This window comes from Papaver somniferum, chromosome 9 (assembly GCF_003573695.1).
Source record: "Papaver somniferum cultivar HN1 chromosome 9, ASM357369v1, whole genome shotgun sequence".
Taxonomy (NCBI): domain Eukaryota; kingdom Viridiplantae; phylum Streptophyta; class Magnoliopsida; order Ranunculales; family Papaveraceae; genus Papaver; species Papaver somniferum.
Genome location: NC_039366.1, coordinates 147,189,349 through 147,205,798, shown reverse-complemented (window position 1 = coordinate 147,205,798; position 16,450 = coordinate 147,189,349).

Genomic DNA, 16,450 nt, shown 5'->3' with positions numbered 1-16,450 from the left:
CGTCTCACTGACAACACGATATTAACTCAAAATCTGAGTAATTACTCTCAATAAAGATTCAATCATTCAGAACTTATCTTATTCAGAATTCACAACACACCCACAATCTTTGATTACCATTGATTCCACACATTTCTCAGCTTTCCTCCTAAAGATCAACCCATCCTCTCTTGTGACCGAATTTACTCTGGAACGACCATTGTCTTGGTTTAGGACGGAGTACTACAGATTGATCTCTCGAATTCAAAGCACTCCCTTCTTGCAGTGCATCTGTGTGAGGTTGAACATTTCACTCGGTTCAAGGAGTCTCCTCCGTATGGTCGTCTCCTCAATCCCGTGAAAACCAACAAATCGTTTTGCCTCATCTACAACTTGGTCGAAGCGAAAGCTTACCAACATATATTTCGAGAAATATGTAAGCGAGATATACTCAGCTCGAAGTCTCAAATGTATATAGAGAAAACTATATCGTAACACGACTTATGTCTCAATGTAGGAGATATAGTAGAAATAGACTTTCCAAGTGATAGATGAGTTTAAGTCTCCACATACCTTTTTTCGATGAATTTCCACAAGCTCTCCTTAGTAGTTCTTCGTCTTCAAGTGATAAGCGTCGTGAAGTCTAAGCTCAACTACACAAAATATGTCCTAGTCCGAGACATCTATAAATATGCTAGAAATTAAGACTTATAGTTTTGATCACTAACATTGACAAACATGCTTGAGATAGCAACGCATGCGAGTTCGACCGAGCAGTGCTCTAACACTCTGTTCTGTGGCTGACCCTCAACCGGATTCCATGGATTAGTAATAGATAATTATCTTGTCTCATTACTCCGTTCCATGGCTGATCCTCAACTGGATTCCATGGATTGGTAATAGATAATCATCTTATCTCATTACTCCGTTCCATGGCTGATCCTCAGCTGGATTCCATGGATTAGTAATAGATACTCAATTTATTTTATTGCTCTGTTTCATGACTGATTCTCAGTTGAATTTCATGATCACTGATCGGGCATCTGGCCACCACCGAGTAAGCCCCGAGAAAATAGTGTAAGTGTACTTAGCAATAATCCACAAACGAGCACCTGAACGCACGAACGAGCATTCAAAAATATGGACGAACGAGGAAACCTATGCAAAATAAGGAAGAAAAATAATATTAGTAAAATAATAAACAGAGCATCTAGGGGACCGGGCCCACTGGACGGCCGGTCATGCCATCGTGGATGGCCCCACGCCTCTTCTCGTTATTTTACTTTTTTTTTTTATAATCTCATGAAAACTCCTTCATTCGAGCAAACTTCCTCGTTCGAGCAAAATTCTTAGTTTCTCCATATTTCCTTCACACGATGAAAAAATAATAAAAATAGGGAAAGGTGTCACGGGACCGCACCTGCGAGCCGTCCGGACATTCCCTAGCTATGGTCGGTCCCACACCCTATAATCCCTTATTTTAATATAATTATTATTTCCTCCATCTCATGGAACTCATTTGTTTGAGCAAAAACCCTAGTTTTCCCATATTTTCTCAAATATTGCCAAATCGTCAAAAGCCAAAATGTCAAATGGTCACATGACCGACTAGGCTCCTCACGGAAAATATTAAAATATTATTATTTTAATATCACTAAAATATTGATCGCACAGCAAAGTTCTACTTTCTAATTCGAGCAAAATCGAGAGTTTCAGTTAAGATCAAACTCTTCTGAAAATCCAAAATATTGCTCGAACGCGCGTCAGAAAATATCAAAATTCTCAGAATTGAGACGCTGACAATATGGTGACATGGGTGTGACTATTAATTTTCCCATAGTCTACGTAATATGAACAACTCAGAGAATCCAATACTAAGTAGTATGGATACCTCAGTTGAACTGATACTGTTGAGTAATAAAAGGTATGTTTGTAATGAGATCTGCTCAGAGGATCATATACTAAGTAAGTAAAGATACTTCGCAAGAGCAGATGCTAAGAAATCAAAGGTATCTCTGTAATACAGAGACGAGTAAGCAAATAAGCTAAATAAAGAGATATCTCTGATGAACAGATAACTCAGAAAACAGAGATAGCTCAAAATACAGGGATAACTTAGAAAACAGAGATAACTCGGTAAGTAAATCTATAAGAGAGAAGATAATGTAAGTGCATCTAAGTTATCAACACAAAAGAGATTACGTGGTTCGGTTAATCTTAACCTACGTCCCCGAGTAAAGATGATAAGTTTATTATTGATCTTGTTACATTTGGGTGGAAGAACTCCATTAAAGAAAGTATAAAGCTCTAGTAAATAAGAGAGAAAGTAGAGAGATGGGTCTTTTCTCTAGTCCTAGCTCACCCAAAAGTTCCCTTTCTTTGTTGGTGAAGCTTGGTATTTATAGCCTATTCTGCTCCAGATATATCTTTGCTGACTTTGGGTCCATCATATCCTGATATATCTTCCGTACCAATGGTACCTTCGTTCACCGCAAGCTTTATCCACTTGGACTCTGCCACCTCAGCTGACCCACGTTCCTTTGGGAACTACCCAGCCTTAGTACAGATTGTACCTTCGTTGGACGCCCACCATCTCCAATCAGACGATGCCACCTTAGCTGCCCCCACGTGCCATCATGAACTGTGAAACCTCCGTACAAGTTGTACCTTCGTCGGCCGCGTACCTTCGCCAGTCAGAGGATGCCACGTACTCTGAGACCACGTGGTTGACGACTGCGCCTTTGTACTAAAAGTTGTGCAGACTGCTCAGCTACCTCTGACAGACAGACACACCCATGTGCCTATACTACAAAATATTGTTTAATAATTAAGCAATCTTGGTAGTGATTTGGTGTACTCCGTTGTAGCGTACTTTGATACTCCAACCTTTAACATTGCGCCACACATTGATAGAGATAACTTCATAACTTAGCATCCTAAGGAGAGATGTAGTGTGCGTTGTTATAACATAATAAGTTGCTCCACCTTTAATATTGTGCCACGTGGCATGGTAGATTTTTGGCATCTACAATGGGCATGCCACCTTGACTGACCAAGGTCGGCCCTTAGGCTTGCAAGGAGCCGGTCCCACATACTTTAACAATTTTGACCTAATTAATCTTCTACAGTTCATATTGGGTCCAAACTCTTTCCAATCAACTTGGAACTTGTTCAATCGACCACCAGCTGGTCCCACGACCACCAAGGGACGGTTTTATACCCTTGGTCGGTCCCTCATCTCTCCATAATTAGGTTTTATTGCCTAATGCTCAGACGAGCATAATTTTAATAAATGATTAAACCAACATTTAATTATCTTTTCACCAACCGGTCCGCAAATGACTTTGGTGTCTGCTCATTTGAGCATCTGGGCGCTACATGATCGGCCATCATCCCATGTAGCCGGACCCTCTCTCACTCAGTGATTTATTTTAACTAAATCACTAGTTGATCAACAATCGATCAAAATTAGGGTTTCGAACCGAATGCTCTGCAAATCATAATTCTGAGAAAGTTCAAGCACTAATAATTTTATGTTGATCCAGCAATCAACATCTTGATTAATTATGTAATATTCGATCCAGCTGCCAGTATTTTAATTAATATTTTATTTGGTCTGGTTACCAATGATTCACGAATCGAGCAATATTGCTCAAACAGACAATATTTGCTCAAACAAGCAATATTTGCTTAAACTAGCAATATTTGTTTTTCTCATCTATCAACATTAAATTTCTTAAACTAGCAAAGTACACGATCAACTGGGTTCAGAACTCATTGATTCAACTATTAATTGCTCGACTGAGCAATATTCCTCATGTTTGGATTCAACTTTCAACATTCGAGAATCATATTGATCCAGTAATCAATATTGTAATTTATATTTAATGTCTGGTCCTGCTACCAATATTTTGCTCGACTGAGCAACATGGTTCGAACGGACGACCATCCAATATTTTTGATTTCTACTTTATCATTCGATCATTCATGATATATTAGAGCATCCTGTATAATTCAACAATATCTTTGATTTCCCGTCGAATGTTCTACATATCAAAATAAGTCCTTGATCGAGCAACTTCATCGCACGATCGATCCAAATTATCAAAATATCATTATTATCTCGACTGGTAAAATGATATCAAGACTAAACGTCTAAACATCATTATTATCTCGATTGGTAAAATGATATCAAGACTCAACATCTGAACATCATTACTGTCCTAGCAGACATATTATTTTCAATCCATGAGTCTCAGAGCATACCACATTCGTTCATTATGCTCGACTCATCAGGGGTAAGACTCATTGTCTATTCAAGTCAATAACTGACTAATTAAATACACGTCTGCCTTATTGACTCCACAATCATGAGGCCTCAATCATGTCACATGGGGGGATATTAATTAAGGTTTTGGTTTGGCGGCCTACGACACGTGTGTTCATCCACGATGAGAAATGTGAGTAAGTCTTGCAAGAAGTTGAGGGAGTTAGCAAAGTAGTGGGTGGCAATCAACCAAGTCTTCGCACGACATGGAACTGGTTTAACCACGATTTCCCCACTTTCCCACTCTTTTACTCGAGCAACCGTCACACTTACTAAAGATCAATGTGTCTACATTTTGGCAATATAAATAAGTCTCTGAATTCATGATTAAAGACAAGAGAGATAGACGGGAATTATGATGAGCACGAAAGTGCGACACATTTTCACCCATAAATACATTAGCTGGGACTCATTTTATCACGAATAAACTTGTTTTAGTTGTTTTTGGAAGAATAAGCTCTTGTAGAGAACTGGTCGAAAAAATGTTATTTGCACCCGGAGGACACTTTTTTTTCAGACACTCTTTGTTGGCTAAGGGGTACCTCAATTACTAAGGGGCACCCAGTCACTAAGGGGCACCTCAATTATTATTTACACCCCAGGAGCGGCAACTGCTATTCACACCCCATGTCTGTTAGGGGAGGTCATCTGTACCATTTAAATTTCCAGTTTTGGCGGGAAAAGTGTTGCAGCGAAGTAACAGTTTAGGGTTCGATTTTTGGGCACGATTTAAGGAGATTTAATCCCAGAATTCAATTGGGATAAACGTGATTAAGCTAAACAGTCCTGGTAATGTGTTCTGATTCTGCTAATTTTGGCTGGATAATCACCGGTGATGAAAGCAGAGTTTCACGGGTTTGATTCACTCTCTCTCGAGTTTCTCTGAGGATTAGCATGTGTTCGACGCAATCTTTGTGTGCTGGCAATATGTGTGCAGTGTGAAGAAGTTATAGAAGGAGAGTTACCTAGCTGCAGACGCGTGAAGAAAGAAAGGGAATGAAATTATCTCTCATAACTCCGTAGAGATATTTTGGGAAGATTTCGTGCGCTGCAATGAGTCATACTCGATGAAGATACATGCAGCTTCGTGATTAGAGTTTGTGGTCTGTTAACAGACGTGAACGAGATAAAAAAGGGAAAGAAAATATCCCGAGATTATTTTCTTTTACTACCGAAGTTATGGAGAGATCATATGGAGTAAGGAAGAGTTGTTCATGGCCTTGTTGAGTATAAATATGATTCTGGATTATCAGAGAGGGATATCGAGTGATTGGGGAGGCTACAGAGTCGAGAGAATTGCTGCAGAGAAATCTGCAGCAACAGCAGAAAAACAGTGAAGAACACGAAGAACAGACCAGCAAGGACAATCGTTTTTCTACAGTGATAACGACTCACAGGTGAGGGTCGTACATCAGAGGCAGACTTATTTGCTACAGTATCAGTGACACATATTGTGGGTCGTTCTGGTTTGTAACACATATAACTGTTACAAACCCGGTTTTAATTGATTTTCTTTTTTTTCTCTTCTTTGTAAACACTATTTGAGCAATGAAATATTATTTTGAGAGTGTTTTCACCATGTGGAGCTAAACCCCATCACCGGGACGACGGAGGAAGCCGAATTTCATACTTGGGTAAAATTATTGTATTCTTTATTTGACTTTTTTATTTAATTAAAGAATTATGATTTGAAAAAATTAGTTATTATTTTATTAGATGGGTCATGCTTGCTTAGATGTTTGATGTCCCATGCTTACGATTTATAACTAATGTTTGGAGAATCTACCTTGGCAACAATAAGAGTCAATGTTGTTTTATTGAGCGATAATTGTTGAGAATGAATAATTGAACCTATTGATATGAATTCGGTGGAATCCTAACCCCAATGACTCTCGCTTTTATTCCTTTAAAATTAATCTCAACAAATCTTAGAGTTCGAATCCTATTTACTAAAAAAAACAACGACAATCAAAAATATAATCAAATTATCACAAGAATTCTCATCTGAACAATCACTCTCAACTGAGTAGAATTCAAACTTATTCGAACCCAGCAGTTCATTTGCAGAAACCTACAACACATTCACGATCCTTGATCACCATTGATCTCACACACTTCTCAGTTTCCCTCCTACACATCGACCCTCTTCCCTCTTTGTGATCGAATTGACTCCGGAACGACCATTGTCTTGGTTTAGGCCGGAGTCCTACAGATTGATCTCTCGAACTCAAAGCACTCACGTGCAGTGCATCTGTTTGAGGTTAAGCAATTATCTCGTTCGAGGAGTCCCGTCCGCACGGTCGTATATTCACTTTCCTAAAAACCAACAGATCTTTTTTCCCCATCAAATGATTGGCGACCACAGTGGGAGATTAATCTCTCGATTGCAATCTCAATTCATCAAAATGGTTAATCTTAGGTCAGGTTCAGTTATAAATCCTAACCCAAATGGTGCTAGAACTAGCAACAATAGTGTTACTCCGTAAACTACTCCTCTTGGCGTTACTGGTACTACCCCTCCTAAAACCAACATCATAAACAATCCTCACTTCGTCCGATCTCCTGAAAAAATCAGAGAAAATCCGTCTACCATAGCTGATCTCATGAAGGTTCAGTTGTTATCGCCAAGAATCAGACAAATATGGCTGCAACGAAAAAAGAGTTGTGCACTTATCTCAAGACTCTCACGGACATACTGTCGTCCGAGCAAGCTCAGCCCCAATGTGAAAAAGGAAAATCCAAGGAAGTATCCTCGGCCGCAGATCCTAACGTCTCCCCAATCCAGATTCAGGAAGATGATGAAGTTGTTGTGGACAACCCGCCAACGAAGGAACCATCAAATTTTATCACTCGTGAAGATTTGGAGCGTCTCTTAGAGAACCGTGGAAAAGATAAAACGTCATTTATCAATCGTCATCAACCTCCATACCCTGCTGCTACACAGAGAATTCCTCTTACGAAGGGTTACACTTCTCCAACATTCACACTCTATGATGGAAAGGGAAATGCTCGAGAACATGTTTCTCGATTCCCGGAATCATTGGGAGAACATGAACACAATCATATTGTTCGTCTGAAAGAATTTTCAAAATCTCTAAAAGGACGAGCATACACCTGGTACAATAACATCGCGCCAGGAAGCATCACCAGTTGGGGAGAAACGATTAATGCTTTCTACCAGAAATACTTTTTCGTATCGGGATAAGTTACTCTCTGTGATCTTTCAGAAGAATAATGAACATGCGAACGACTATGTGAAAAGTTTCAGAGTCCAAGCTTTAGATTGTCACGATCCAAATGTCACTGAATAACAACTTGTGTACTTGTGCATCAACGGAATGATCCAGGTCTATAGAGCTTTACTGGAGAATCTTCGATTCCAGAATTTCTCAGAGCTTCATGAAGCAACCAAGCGGTCAGTAACACTGCTCCGGCCTTTCTGGAAAGGGAAAAGGCTACGAAGGTTGAAGAACCACGAGAAATTCGAGGAAACACCAGGCGCCTGATCAATAAGCAGTACAATCTCCAACCTTCCATGAATGTTGTTGCTGAAGGGAGAAAGAGGAAAACCGAGGCACGACAACATAAGAACGCTTCTCCAACATCCCAGCCTGCAAAAACATTAATAAAGGATAACCAATCCTGAAATGCACAAACCTCGACCCGGCATCAACAAATAGGAAATGATCAGACAAACTCAAACTTCCCTCTTCTCATTGAAGAAGTGATTGAGTTACTGGAAGTCTGGTTTCAAGATGGTGCAATCAAATCGCCGTTCATCAGGAAAGAGCCAACTGAAGAATAAATGGACAGTCCCAGGTACTGTCGCCTTCATAGGTTCAGCAATCATCCAACAAGTGACTGCAATATTTTGAAGCACATCTTCAAAAAGAAGGTTGAGCCACAATAGCTTCAACCGGGGACTGAAGGAGTGCACAGGGACCCTCTCCCAATCAGGACGTCAATCTCTCCGAACAACCTTTCGATGAAGCAATTCAATCCTTGGTCAAACATATATGAGAATTTCTCTATCTGACAAAAACACAAAGGAGAGACATGTTCGCAGCACTGAATTATATCGTGTCAGGAAGTCCATTCCAGAAATACTTCCTGAGCCTCTAGCCACAGACAAAGAGATGTATGACTGGGAATTGCTTACCACAGTCAATCTCAAAGGAATCGAATTTGGGAGAACGATGATCGATGCTGGCACCTCTATCAATAATATTCCACTGAAATCCCTCAGAATCGCATCCATCACTAGACAAGAAGCTACTCATGCTCCCATCTCAATCAGAGACCATGAAGAAGTGCTCAGAGATGTTTATAGATACATCACTCTTAAACTGAAAATGGGATCAACCTGGACAGAAACCAAGTTTCATGTAATCAGGAAGATCCAAGATATGACATGATCCTCGGACGAGCGTGGATCCATGATGAAAAAATGGCTAATGACAAAGCGCCTTTGGTTGCACATCTCTCCAATGAAGAAAGTTCCGATCCAGAAGATTTGGCGGACGTTCCATCATCAGAGCACTCTTGGAGGAATTTCTAACTTTGATGAGGTTGAAGCAAGAACCTGTAAAAGATGCATAAACATTCATCAAGAGGTTCCGCACTCAGGCAAGTCTCATTCCTCCCATGTCTATGTCATTTATTTCCTCACATGCTATCCTAGCATGGGGACTCAATTCTGCTAGCAACTCTGCTATTGCAAGACGTTATGAATGGGTAGCTTCACCACAACAATATTTTACCAAGTGGTCGAATTTGGCACCTCTACGAATGGAGCATCCTACTGGAATGTTCATTGTAGAGACGATATGCAACCATGACAAGGAACATCTTGGATATACTCCTGTTCCGTATTCAGGAATGTCCACATATACCGAAGAATTATGGAAAAGCGCTGACGCCTGAAATGAAATATCACACATTGGAGGACTAATGAAGGAAAAGCCGAACATAAGATATTCAGAGCCAAGACGATCATGCCTAAGAGGTTCTCTTAAGGGATATGATGGTTTCATGCTCAAGCATCTGAAGTTTGAAGCACAATCAACCTCAGTTCATTTAAATGAAAATCATTATAAAACCAAAATAAAATCCCTGCAACTGTTCATCGCCTACTTTTCCAAGGCCAACTGAAAATCAAAAACTGCTCATCTCTCGGTGCTTTATTCTTAGACTCCTTCAAGTTGTACTCCCAATCAAAGAGTACATCTTGCGCTTCTAGCTTCAACACGAGTATTATTATAACGACACACTGATTCAACACCAACACGATCAAAGTTAACTGAACTACAATCAATAAGTCTTCATTATTCCATGATAAGACTTCTGAAGCAGATCTAACATCGTTCATCCATGGATGGCACAAACTCCTTCAACATACATTGGGAACTTGATCTTATTGGAGAAATCGATTCAAATCTATTTCAATAAATGTTATCCACATAACAAGTTATTGCAACCTGATGTGATTCCATGAAACTTCATCAACGGGACTTCTCTACATCACAAGCCCCTTCACGACTAAGGAACTTCCTCTCTTTACCAATCACATCCAGAATGAAGACCGTTGCTGCTATCTACCGCAACAACGTCGACTCACTGGTTCGCAGTAAAGTCATATTGTTCAGGAGAATTTGGTTTGAACTCCCAGTACACCTTCATCTTAGGGATGCTCAACCACCAACTAGTTCGTGAATGTAAAGGCTCACTGGATGGAGGAGCAAAGACTATGTCGATAATCTTCTGGTTCTAGCCTTTTCGGTCTCTGGAGAAACTCCGACCGTAGTATCGGTATCAATAAGGATATCTGGATGAACTCCGTACATAGTCTCAGCATCAACAAGAATGTCTGGAGAAAATTCAATCGTGATCTCAGCATCAACAACGGTCTCAGGAGCAACATCCTCATGACAGGGTTTCATCAACTAACCATTCTCTGAAGTGTTACTCGATGAAGCGGACTTCTCCAAGCACTAATTATTCATATCAAGATGTGTAGACATGAAAATATGTTCACATGAAAGTCTTCCCAAAGCTTGCACGATGGGCGGGCACAAGCCAAAGTCTTCTACAAGATGTCCTCATCACCTCTACAAATGAGATACAACACACTTCAGGCCATGGGTTTAAAAAAACGTACCAATGGGTGAGGAATGGATTAACGCTTCCTCAACAAAAGATGTTCGTCTATGTCTCTTCTACAACATACCAAAAGGGTACATTAATCGAACATACGAGGAGAAAGATATGGCTTCCACACTCAGGTTTATGGAATCTGAAAATTTGCACGGGATTACAAGTTCTGAATGTGCATGCGTCATTGACTGCCCTAGACATCTCCAAACTGAAGTATTCTTTTTGCATATGATTCCTCAATCTCATAGATTCGAAATTTGGGGTCAACCATCGAATTCCGACATTGTATGAAGTTTCAACAACTTCCAGAGCGGATGCCGTACAAGGAGAAATTTCTAGACGGGATTCATAACACTTAAGTCGAGCGACATCCCCTAGATCCCCACCAATACTGGGGACTGACAGTCTGCCACCGTGATACTGCACGTCTCTCTATGACGGCTCCATAAGTTTCGAAGACGTAAACAGATGGGTGTTTTTGCAAGAAGCTCATCTGATGAAATTTTGCATTGTCCTGCGCAAAATGACAACTTGGAGTAAATTACGAAGAATCGAAGGACATGTCATTCTGTCCGTACGTAGGTCCATTACAACATGTCCAAAATTCACATCAATTGGATGAACAAGGTAAAAATTTCTGAAGAAGAATTGTGATCCTTTATATGGACGTTCATGCACCCCATTCAATCAGAGGAAAAGAAACAAGCAAGGTTTCTGATATTCATGAAGCAAAAATACTGAAATAATCAAGGCAATCTCTATACCTACAAAAATAAAAAGATGTACAACTACTACAATGATTGATCGTCAGTCATCATCTTCGTGATCAGAATCTTCTTCAAGTTTTTCTTCGGAATCATCTTCTAAATCTTCTTCAAGAACTTCTTCCATATGGTCTTCAGGATCATCAAAAGTTGCATCCAAATAGTCGTCTTCGTCACATTCGGCTCGGAAATCATCTTTGCACTATCGTTCAACCCTTGTACTCGGTGGATATGGCTCAATCTCACGTTCGATAGGTTTCCAAAAGGATTCAATTTCCTCCGCATCTGAATCAGAAGCTAAGCTGTCCGCGCGAGATAGAACTTCATCTTCAGCCGATAGTCTCACTTGCTGAAGCCGGCGCCATTTTTACTGATAAGCTGCAAGCTTTTCATCCTCAACTTTTATCTTCTGTAATAACTCATCTCGTCTCTGCTCCTCTTCTGCATCCACTAAGGCTAAGAAAGCGTTGATTCCACCGCGGACGACTCCCAGATTATCGAGAGATATACCATGTATCAGCTTTTTAGCATCTCTGAAAGGTTGATTCACCTTGGCATGAACGTCTGCGGAAGTCTTCATCTTTGGCTTGGTATTCCTGGAGTGTTCCCCAGAAGATCCAGAAGAGTGGTTGTAGCTGGAAGTCACCATTATCTGAGGCGAAAGACATGGAGTCATGGATATACCAATAACAAACACGCAACAAAAATGGTAACAATCCAACTCATATTTGTTTACAATTTCACTAACAATAGTGATTATACCGCAAAAGCTTCAATAACTTGCCCGTTTCTTCAAATCTGCAAAGATGAGCAAAGTTCATTATTTTGATTTTCATGAAACTGTAAACAATTCACAAAATTTTCACTGTGTGAGCAATTCACATAGTTTTCATCGTGTGAGCAATTTACATAATCTTCACCGGATGAACATTCCTAATTTTCTACTGGGTGAGCACCCAATATTAAATCACAAAACTCATGAAAACATTATTTCATCGCAAATAATTGTTTGCTTTTAACAATTTCTCAAAATCAGAATTTGGTTTGACACCAAAAGCATTTTACCCTGAATAACTCACGTATTTTACTAAAAAAAAAATTGACGTGAGTGAATAAATCAAGTAAGTATTATTTAAAAAAAAATATTTTGGACGTGAGTGAATAACGCATGCAAATATTTTTTTTTGCTCGAACGAGCATTCGTCTATGAAACGAGGGTCTTTCCTATTTTTGTGAAAATCTCCGTACTCAAAATAAAATAAAAAAAATCATGAAGGCTCATAGGAAAAATTTTCTTCACTGCAATTAGACCATGTCTATTAAAATTATATATTTTTCTCTCATGCTAAGGATTATTACTCATTTCTTAAACTGACTGACGGACGCACATCCATTTCCTAGAGCAAATTTTCATAAAAATTTACTCATGCATGTGCACATATGGGATTTTGTTTTATGAACAATTTATGAAATTTGAACACCAAAAAAAAAAAAATTTGCTTCACTTGTCAGCTCCGGAGTTGGCCGAAATTCGGCCGACGGCAGTCGGTGATGGTCTGGCTCCGGCGTACGAACAAAAAAAATCCTGACGTGAGGGAGATTAGAGAGATGAGAGGATGGTCGGTCAGTTGAAAAAAAAAATAATTCTTTTTATCAGGGTTTCTTCCCTTTTATAACAATTTTATTTCCAAAAACCTAATTAAACAAGGATTTCCTTTTTGGCCCGGGCCCATAAACGCTAAACCGATCCGATCGCCCGAATCAGCGGTGCCTCATCTCTCCGTACTCACGGGATGACATTCTATCATACCGTCAGAGTCCTTATCCAGGCATTTGCTTGTACATGACATCATTGGAGGAAATCGGGGATTCTGGAAATGCCTTTTACGACTAAGTTCAACTACTTATCTCGTCTACTGGAAAATCACCATCCAATGCTTACTGCGGAACATGACCATCCCTCACTAAGCATGGGACTTAATGTTGATGGTGGATTTTCGACAAAGGCTAAAATCGTAAAATCATGATACTGCATGTTTCTGACATAGCTTTCAGAAATGTATGTGAAACTCATATTTTATGATCCGTGAACCATTTCACGATCTCTGACTGAGCGAACACCCTCTCAGAGCTACGATGAATATGTTATTCATAAATCCTCTCAGCTGAGCTTTTCGACACTTCGCATATTTCATCAACACCTCTACATAGAATCGAAATGATTGGACGCTCCTAGAAATATTGCATGCTAATATAGAGCGTTAACTGAAAAGACGAGGGTATCCAAATACACCACAATCTTTAATTTATCCACATGTAAGTCCTCTTACCGAAAGTGATTGTCTATGGACAAAGTCGAGACAATACTATAAATCGGTATTCACACTTTGTGTGATTATCTATGGATACGAGATCGAGATAATACGACAACCAAAATGTGATTACTTGATAACAGGTTCGGACTTAACCAAACTCTATAGGATCACTATCAAGTAAAGCGGAGTTAACATTTGTGTATTTTACATTTAATTATAATAAACAATTATAATTGCGGAAATAGGAAAGTAAAAGACACAACAAAATTTTGTTAACGAGGAAACTGCAAATGCAGAAAAACCCTGGAACCTAGTCCAGAATTGAATACTCTCATAATTAATCCGTTATACAAAATCTAAACCAACTTCGTATAGTTGAGACCAAGCAACTAACCCTAGTTCACTTAGTTTCCTCAGTATCCCTGCGCTTCTGACTTTGATGAGTGCACGCACTGGAACAATTCCCTTGGATCGTATTCCAAACAGTAAAGGAACAACAAATCTGTTTGGTAACAACTCTATTGATTCTTTAAGATAAGATATCTCAAGTCATATGCAAAGTCTTTCCGTTTAATCTAGTAAACTCCTTTTCCTGGTTAGATCAATCCAATCTCTATTACCTAAGTAATAAGATTCGGATTCGTAACAATCAAAATAGATCTCAAAAGAACTATTATGTGTTACTGATCTCATGCAACTAATCAATTGAATAAATCCGATTCTAGTTTGATCCCAGCCGATCAAGGTTTGTGCAACACAAAGATATGAGAAACCAATAAGAAATCTTCTTCGTCTTCAAATCTTCTTTGATCTTCAATTAAAACCTGCATAACACCACTTGAATCTCTTGTGAACGGAGTCTGTTAACAACGGATCATCACAAGATGTCTTTAGATCTACAAACAGTTCTAAAGATTTCGTTGACATTTCGATCTAGTTTGAGTGAATCTTATATCAGAAGAGAAGATTCTCAAGAATAAACAAACTAGGTGCAATCAAAGTTTCAACAACCGTTAGTCAATTGAAAACTAATAACACTGCAATTATCTTGTTTCCCACCAACGGTACTCGTAGAGCTTCTTGATCCCACAAAAGTCTTTAAACGAGCGGTCATAAGAGATTTCGCCTAATTAGGGTACTTTCCTCTCCGATTAGACGGCTCCACCAGAAACAACAAAAGATGAAGTTTGCCTGGCTCTTAGGATAGTTTGCTAGAAATGCAAACTTAGGTATTTATAGACCAAGGATGTTTGGACACCAAGGAATTTCCAAATCGAAAGTATTCTCAAGATATGCAATAAATGCCCATTTGGTTTTCATAATCCCAATAAATGCTTTGTCCAATATTTCCCGAAATCTCTCAATAGAAAATCTCCAATTAGCAAATGCACATTACTAATTTTTATTCTCAAGAGATATGCATTTAATTGCTGGTAATTAAAGCATATAAAACTAATAACCTTAATTTAAAGATTCTTAATTTATTTCGCAACAAGATATCCTTGAGTACTAAGGAATATCTTTGAACAATAAAAGATAAGAGTTACAGTACGTGTTCAAAGAATGTTGACATCTCTTCTTTGTAAATCCTCTTTCATATTTACAATCTTGGAATCGATTATACCACACTTCCAAACAAGTTTAAAATTGGTTCATTTGTATTCCAAGACAACTACGTGATTGATCAAACATCAAATCACATCCATGGGTTCAATTGGTTCTACCAATTACTGGGATCGGTTATACCCTAATATGGAACACTTGTGATCGGTCACACAAGTTACTAGGACCGGTTACATCAGTTACCAGGATCAATTACATCAATTACCAGGACCGGTTACCATATACACATGGTATTGCTTGTGATCTGTCACTAGGATCAGTTGCACCAATTACCAGGATCGGTCATACCAATTACTAGGATCAGTCACACCAATTACAAATATCGATCATACCATCTAAAGTGATTACTTAGGATCGGTTACACTAATTAATCAAAACTAGTCATACCAAATCATAAGTCAGGCATTGTGATTAGTTGTATCAATATACATAACAAAGTTACGATCGGTTCTACCATCTCACACATATTGGTAATCCAAAGATTTGGAATGAATAGCCGTACCAATAGGCCTAGCGATTTCCCTTTCGATTCATAAAACAAGTTCATGAACGTACTTCCTTTAAACAAATGTAAAACATTATTTCCAAGGATGAAATCTTCACCTTTACCCATTCACATAATCATAACAACATTCATAAGATTATGTTGATGTCATATCTACGAAGTTCATAAGATAAGCGTTATACTTCGTAGTCTAATTCCCTAGTACTATGATCATATGATAATGTATCACTACTAGAGTATTATATCCATACATAGCTTCACAGTTATTTTTTCAATATAGCACGACTTGAAAGATACGTTAGGAATGAAACATTTCAAGTCAATATTACTAACCTCAAGAGGAAGGATGATGTCATCGTTGTACCTCGTTACTTCTTCACGTTCTTCAGGTCTTTGAGTAATACTTGTATGTCTCAACATTCCTAGACTTTCTAGTCCAACCTAAACTAAGTTGTCTCTAGTACATAATCAAGCGACTATTAGATGAGCTTTGACTCACTAAAATATGACAACCAAACTTGACATACCAACGCTTGGAGGGTTCAACCGAGCTATGCTCTAGCATTAACGTCTTCAGGACGTCACACTATTTGTTCGCTGACTATGTAGAGAGAATGTGTATAGAATCTCTTAATGATTGGATGGCTCCTAGACATATTTCATGCTAGTATAGAGCGCTAACATCTTCAGGATATCATACTAGTAGAGTAATATATCCATACACAGCTTCACAGTTATGTTTTCAATATAGCACGACCTAAAAGATACGTTAGGAATGAAACAT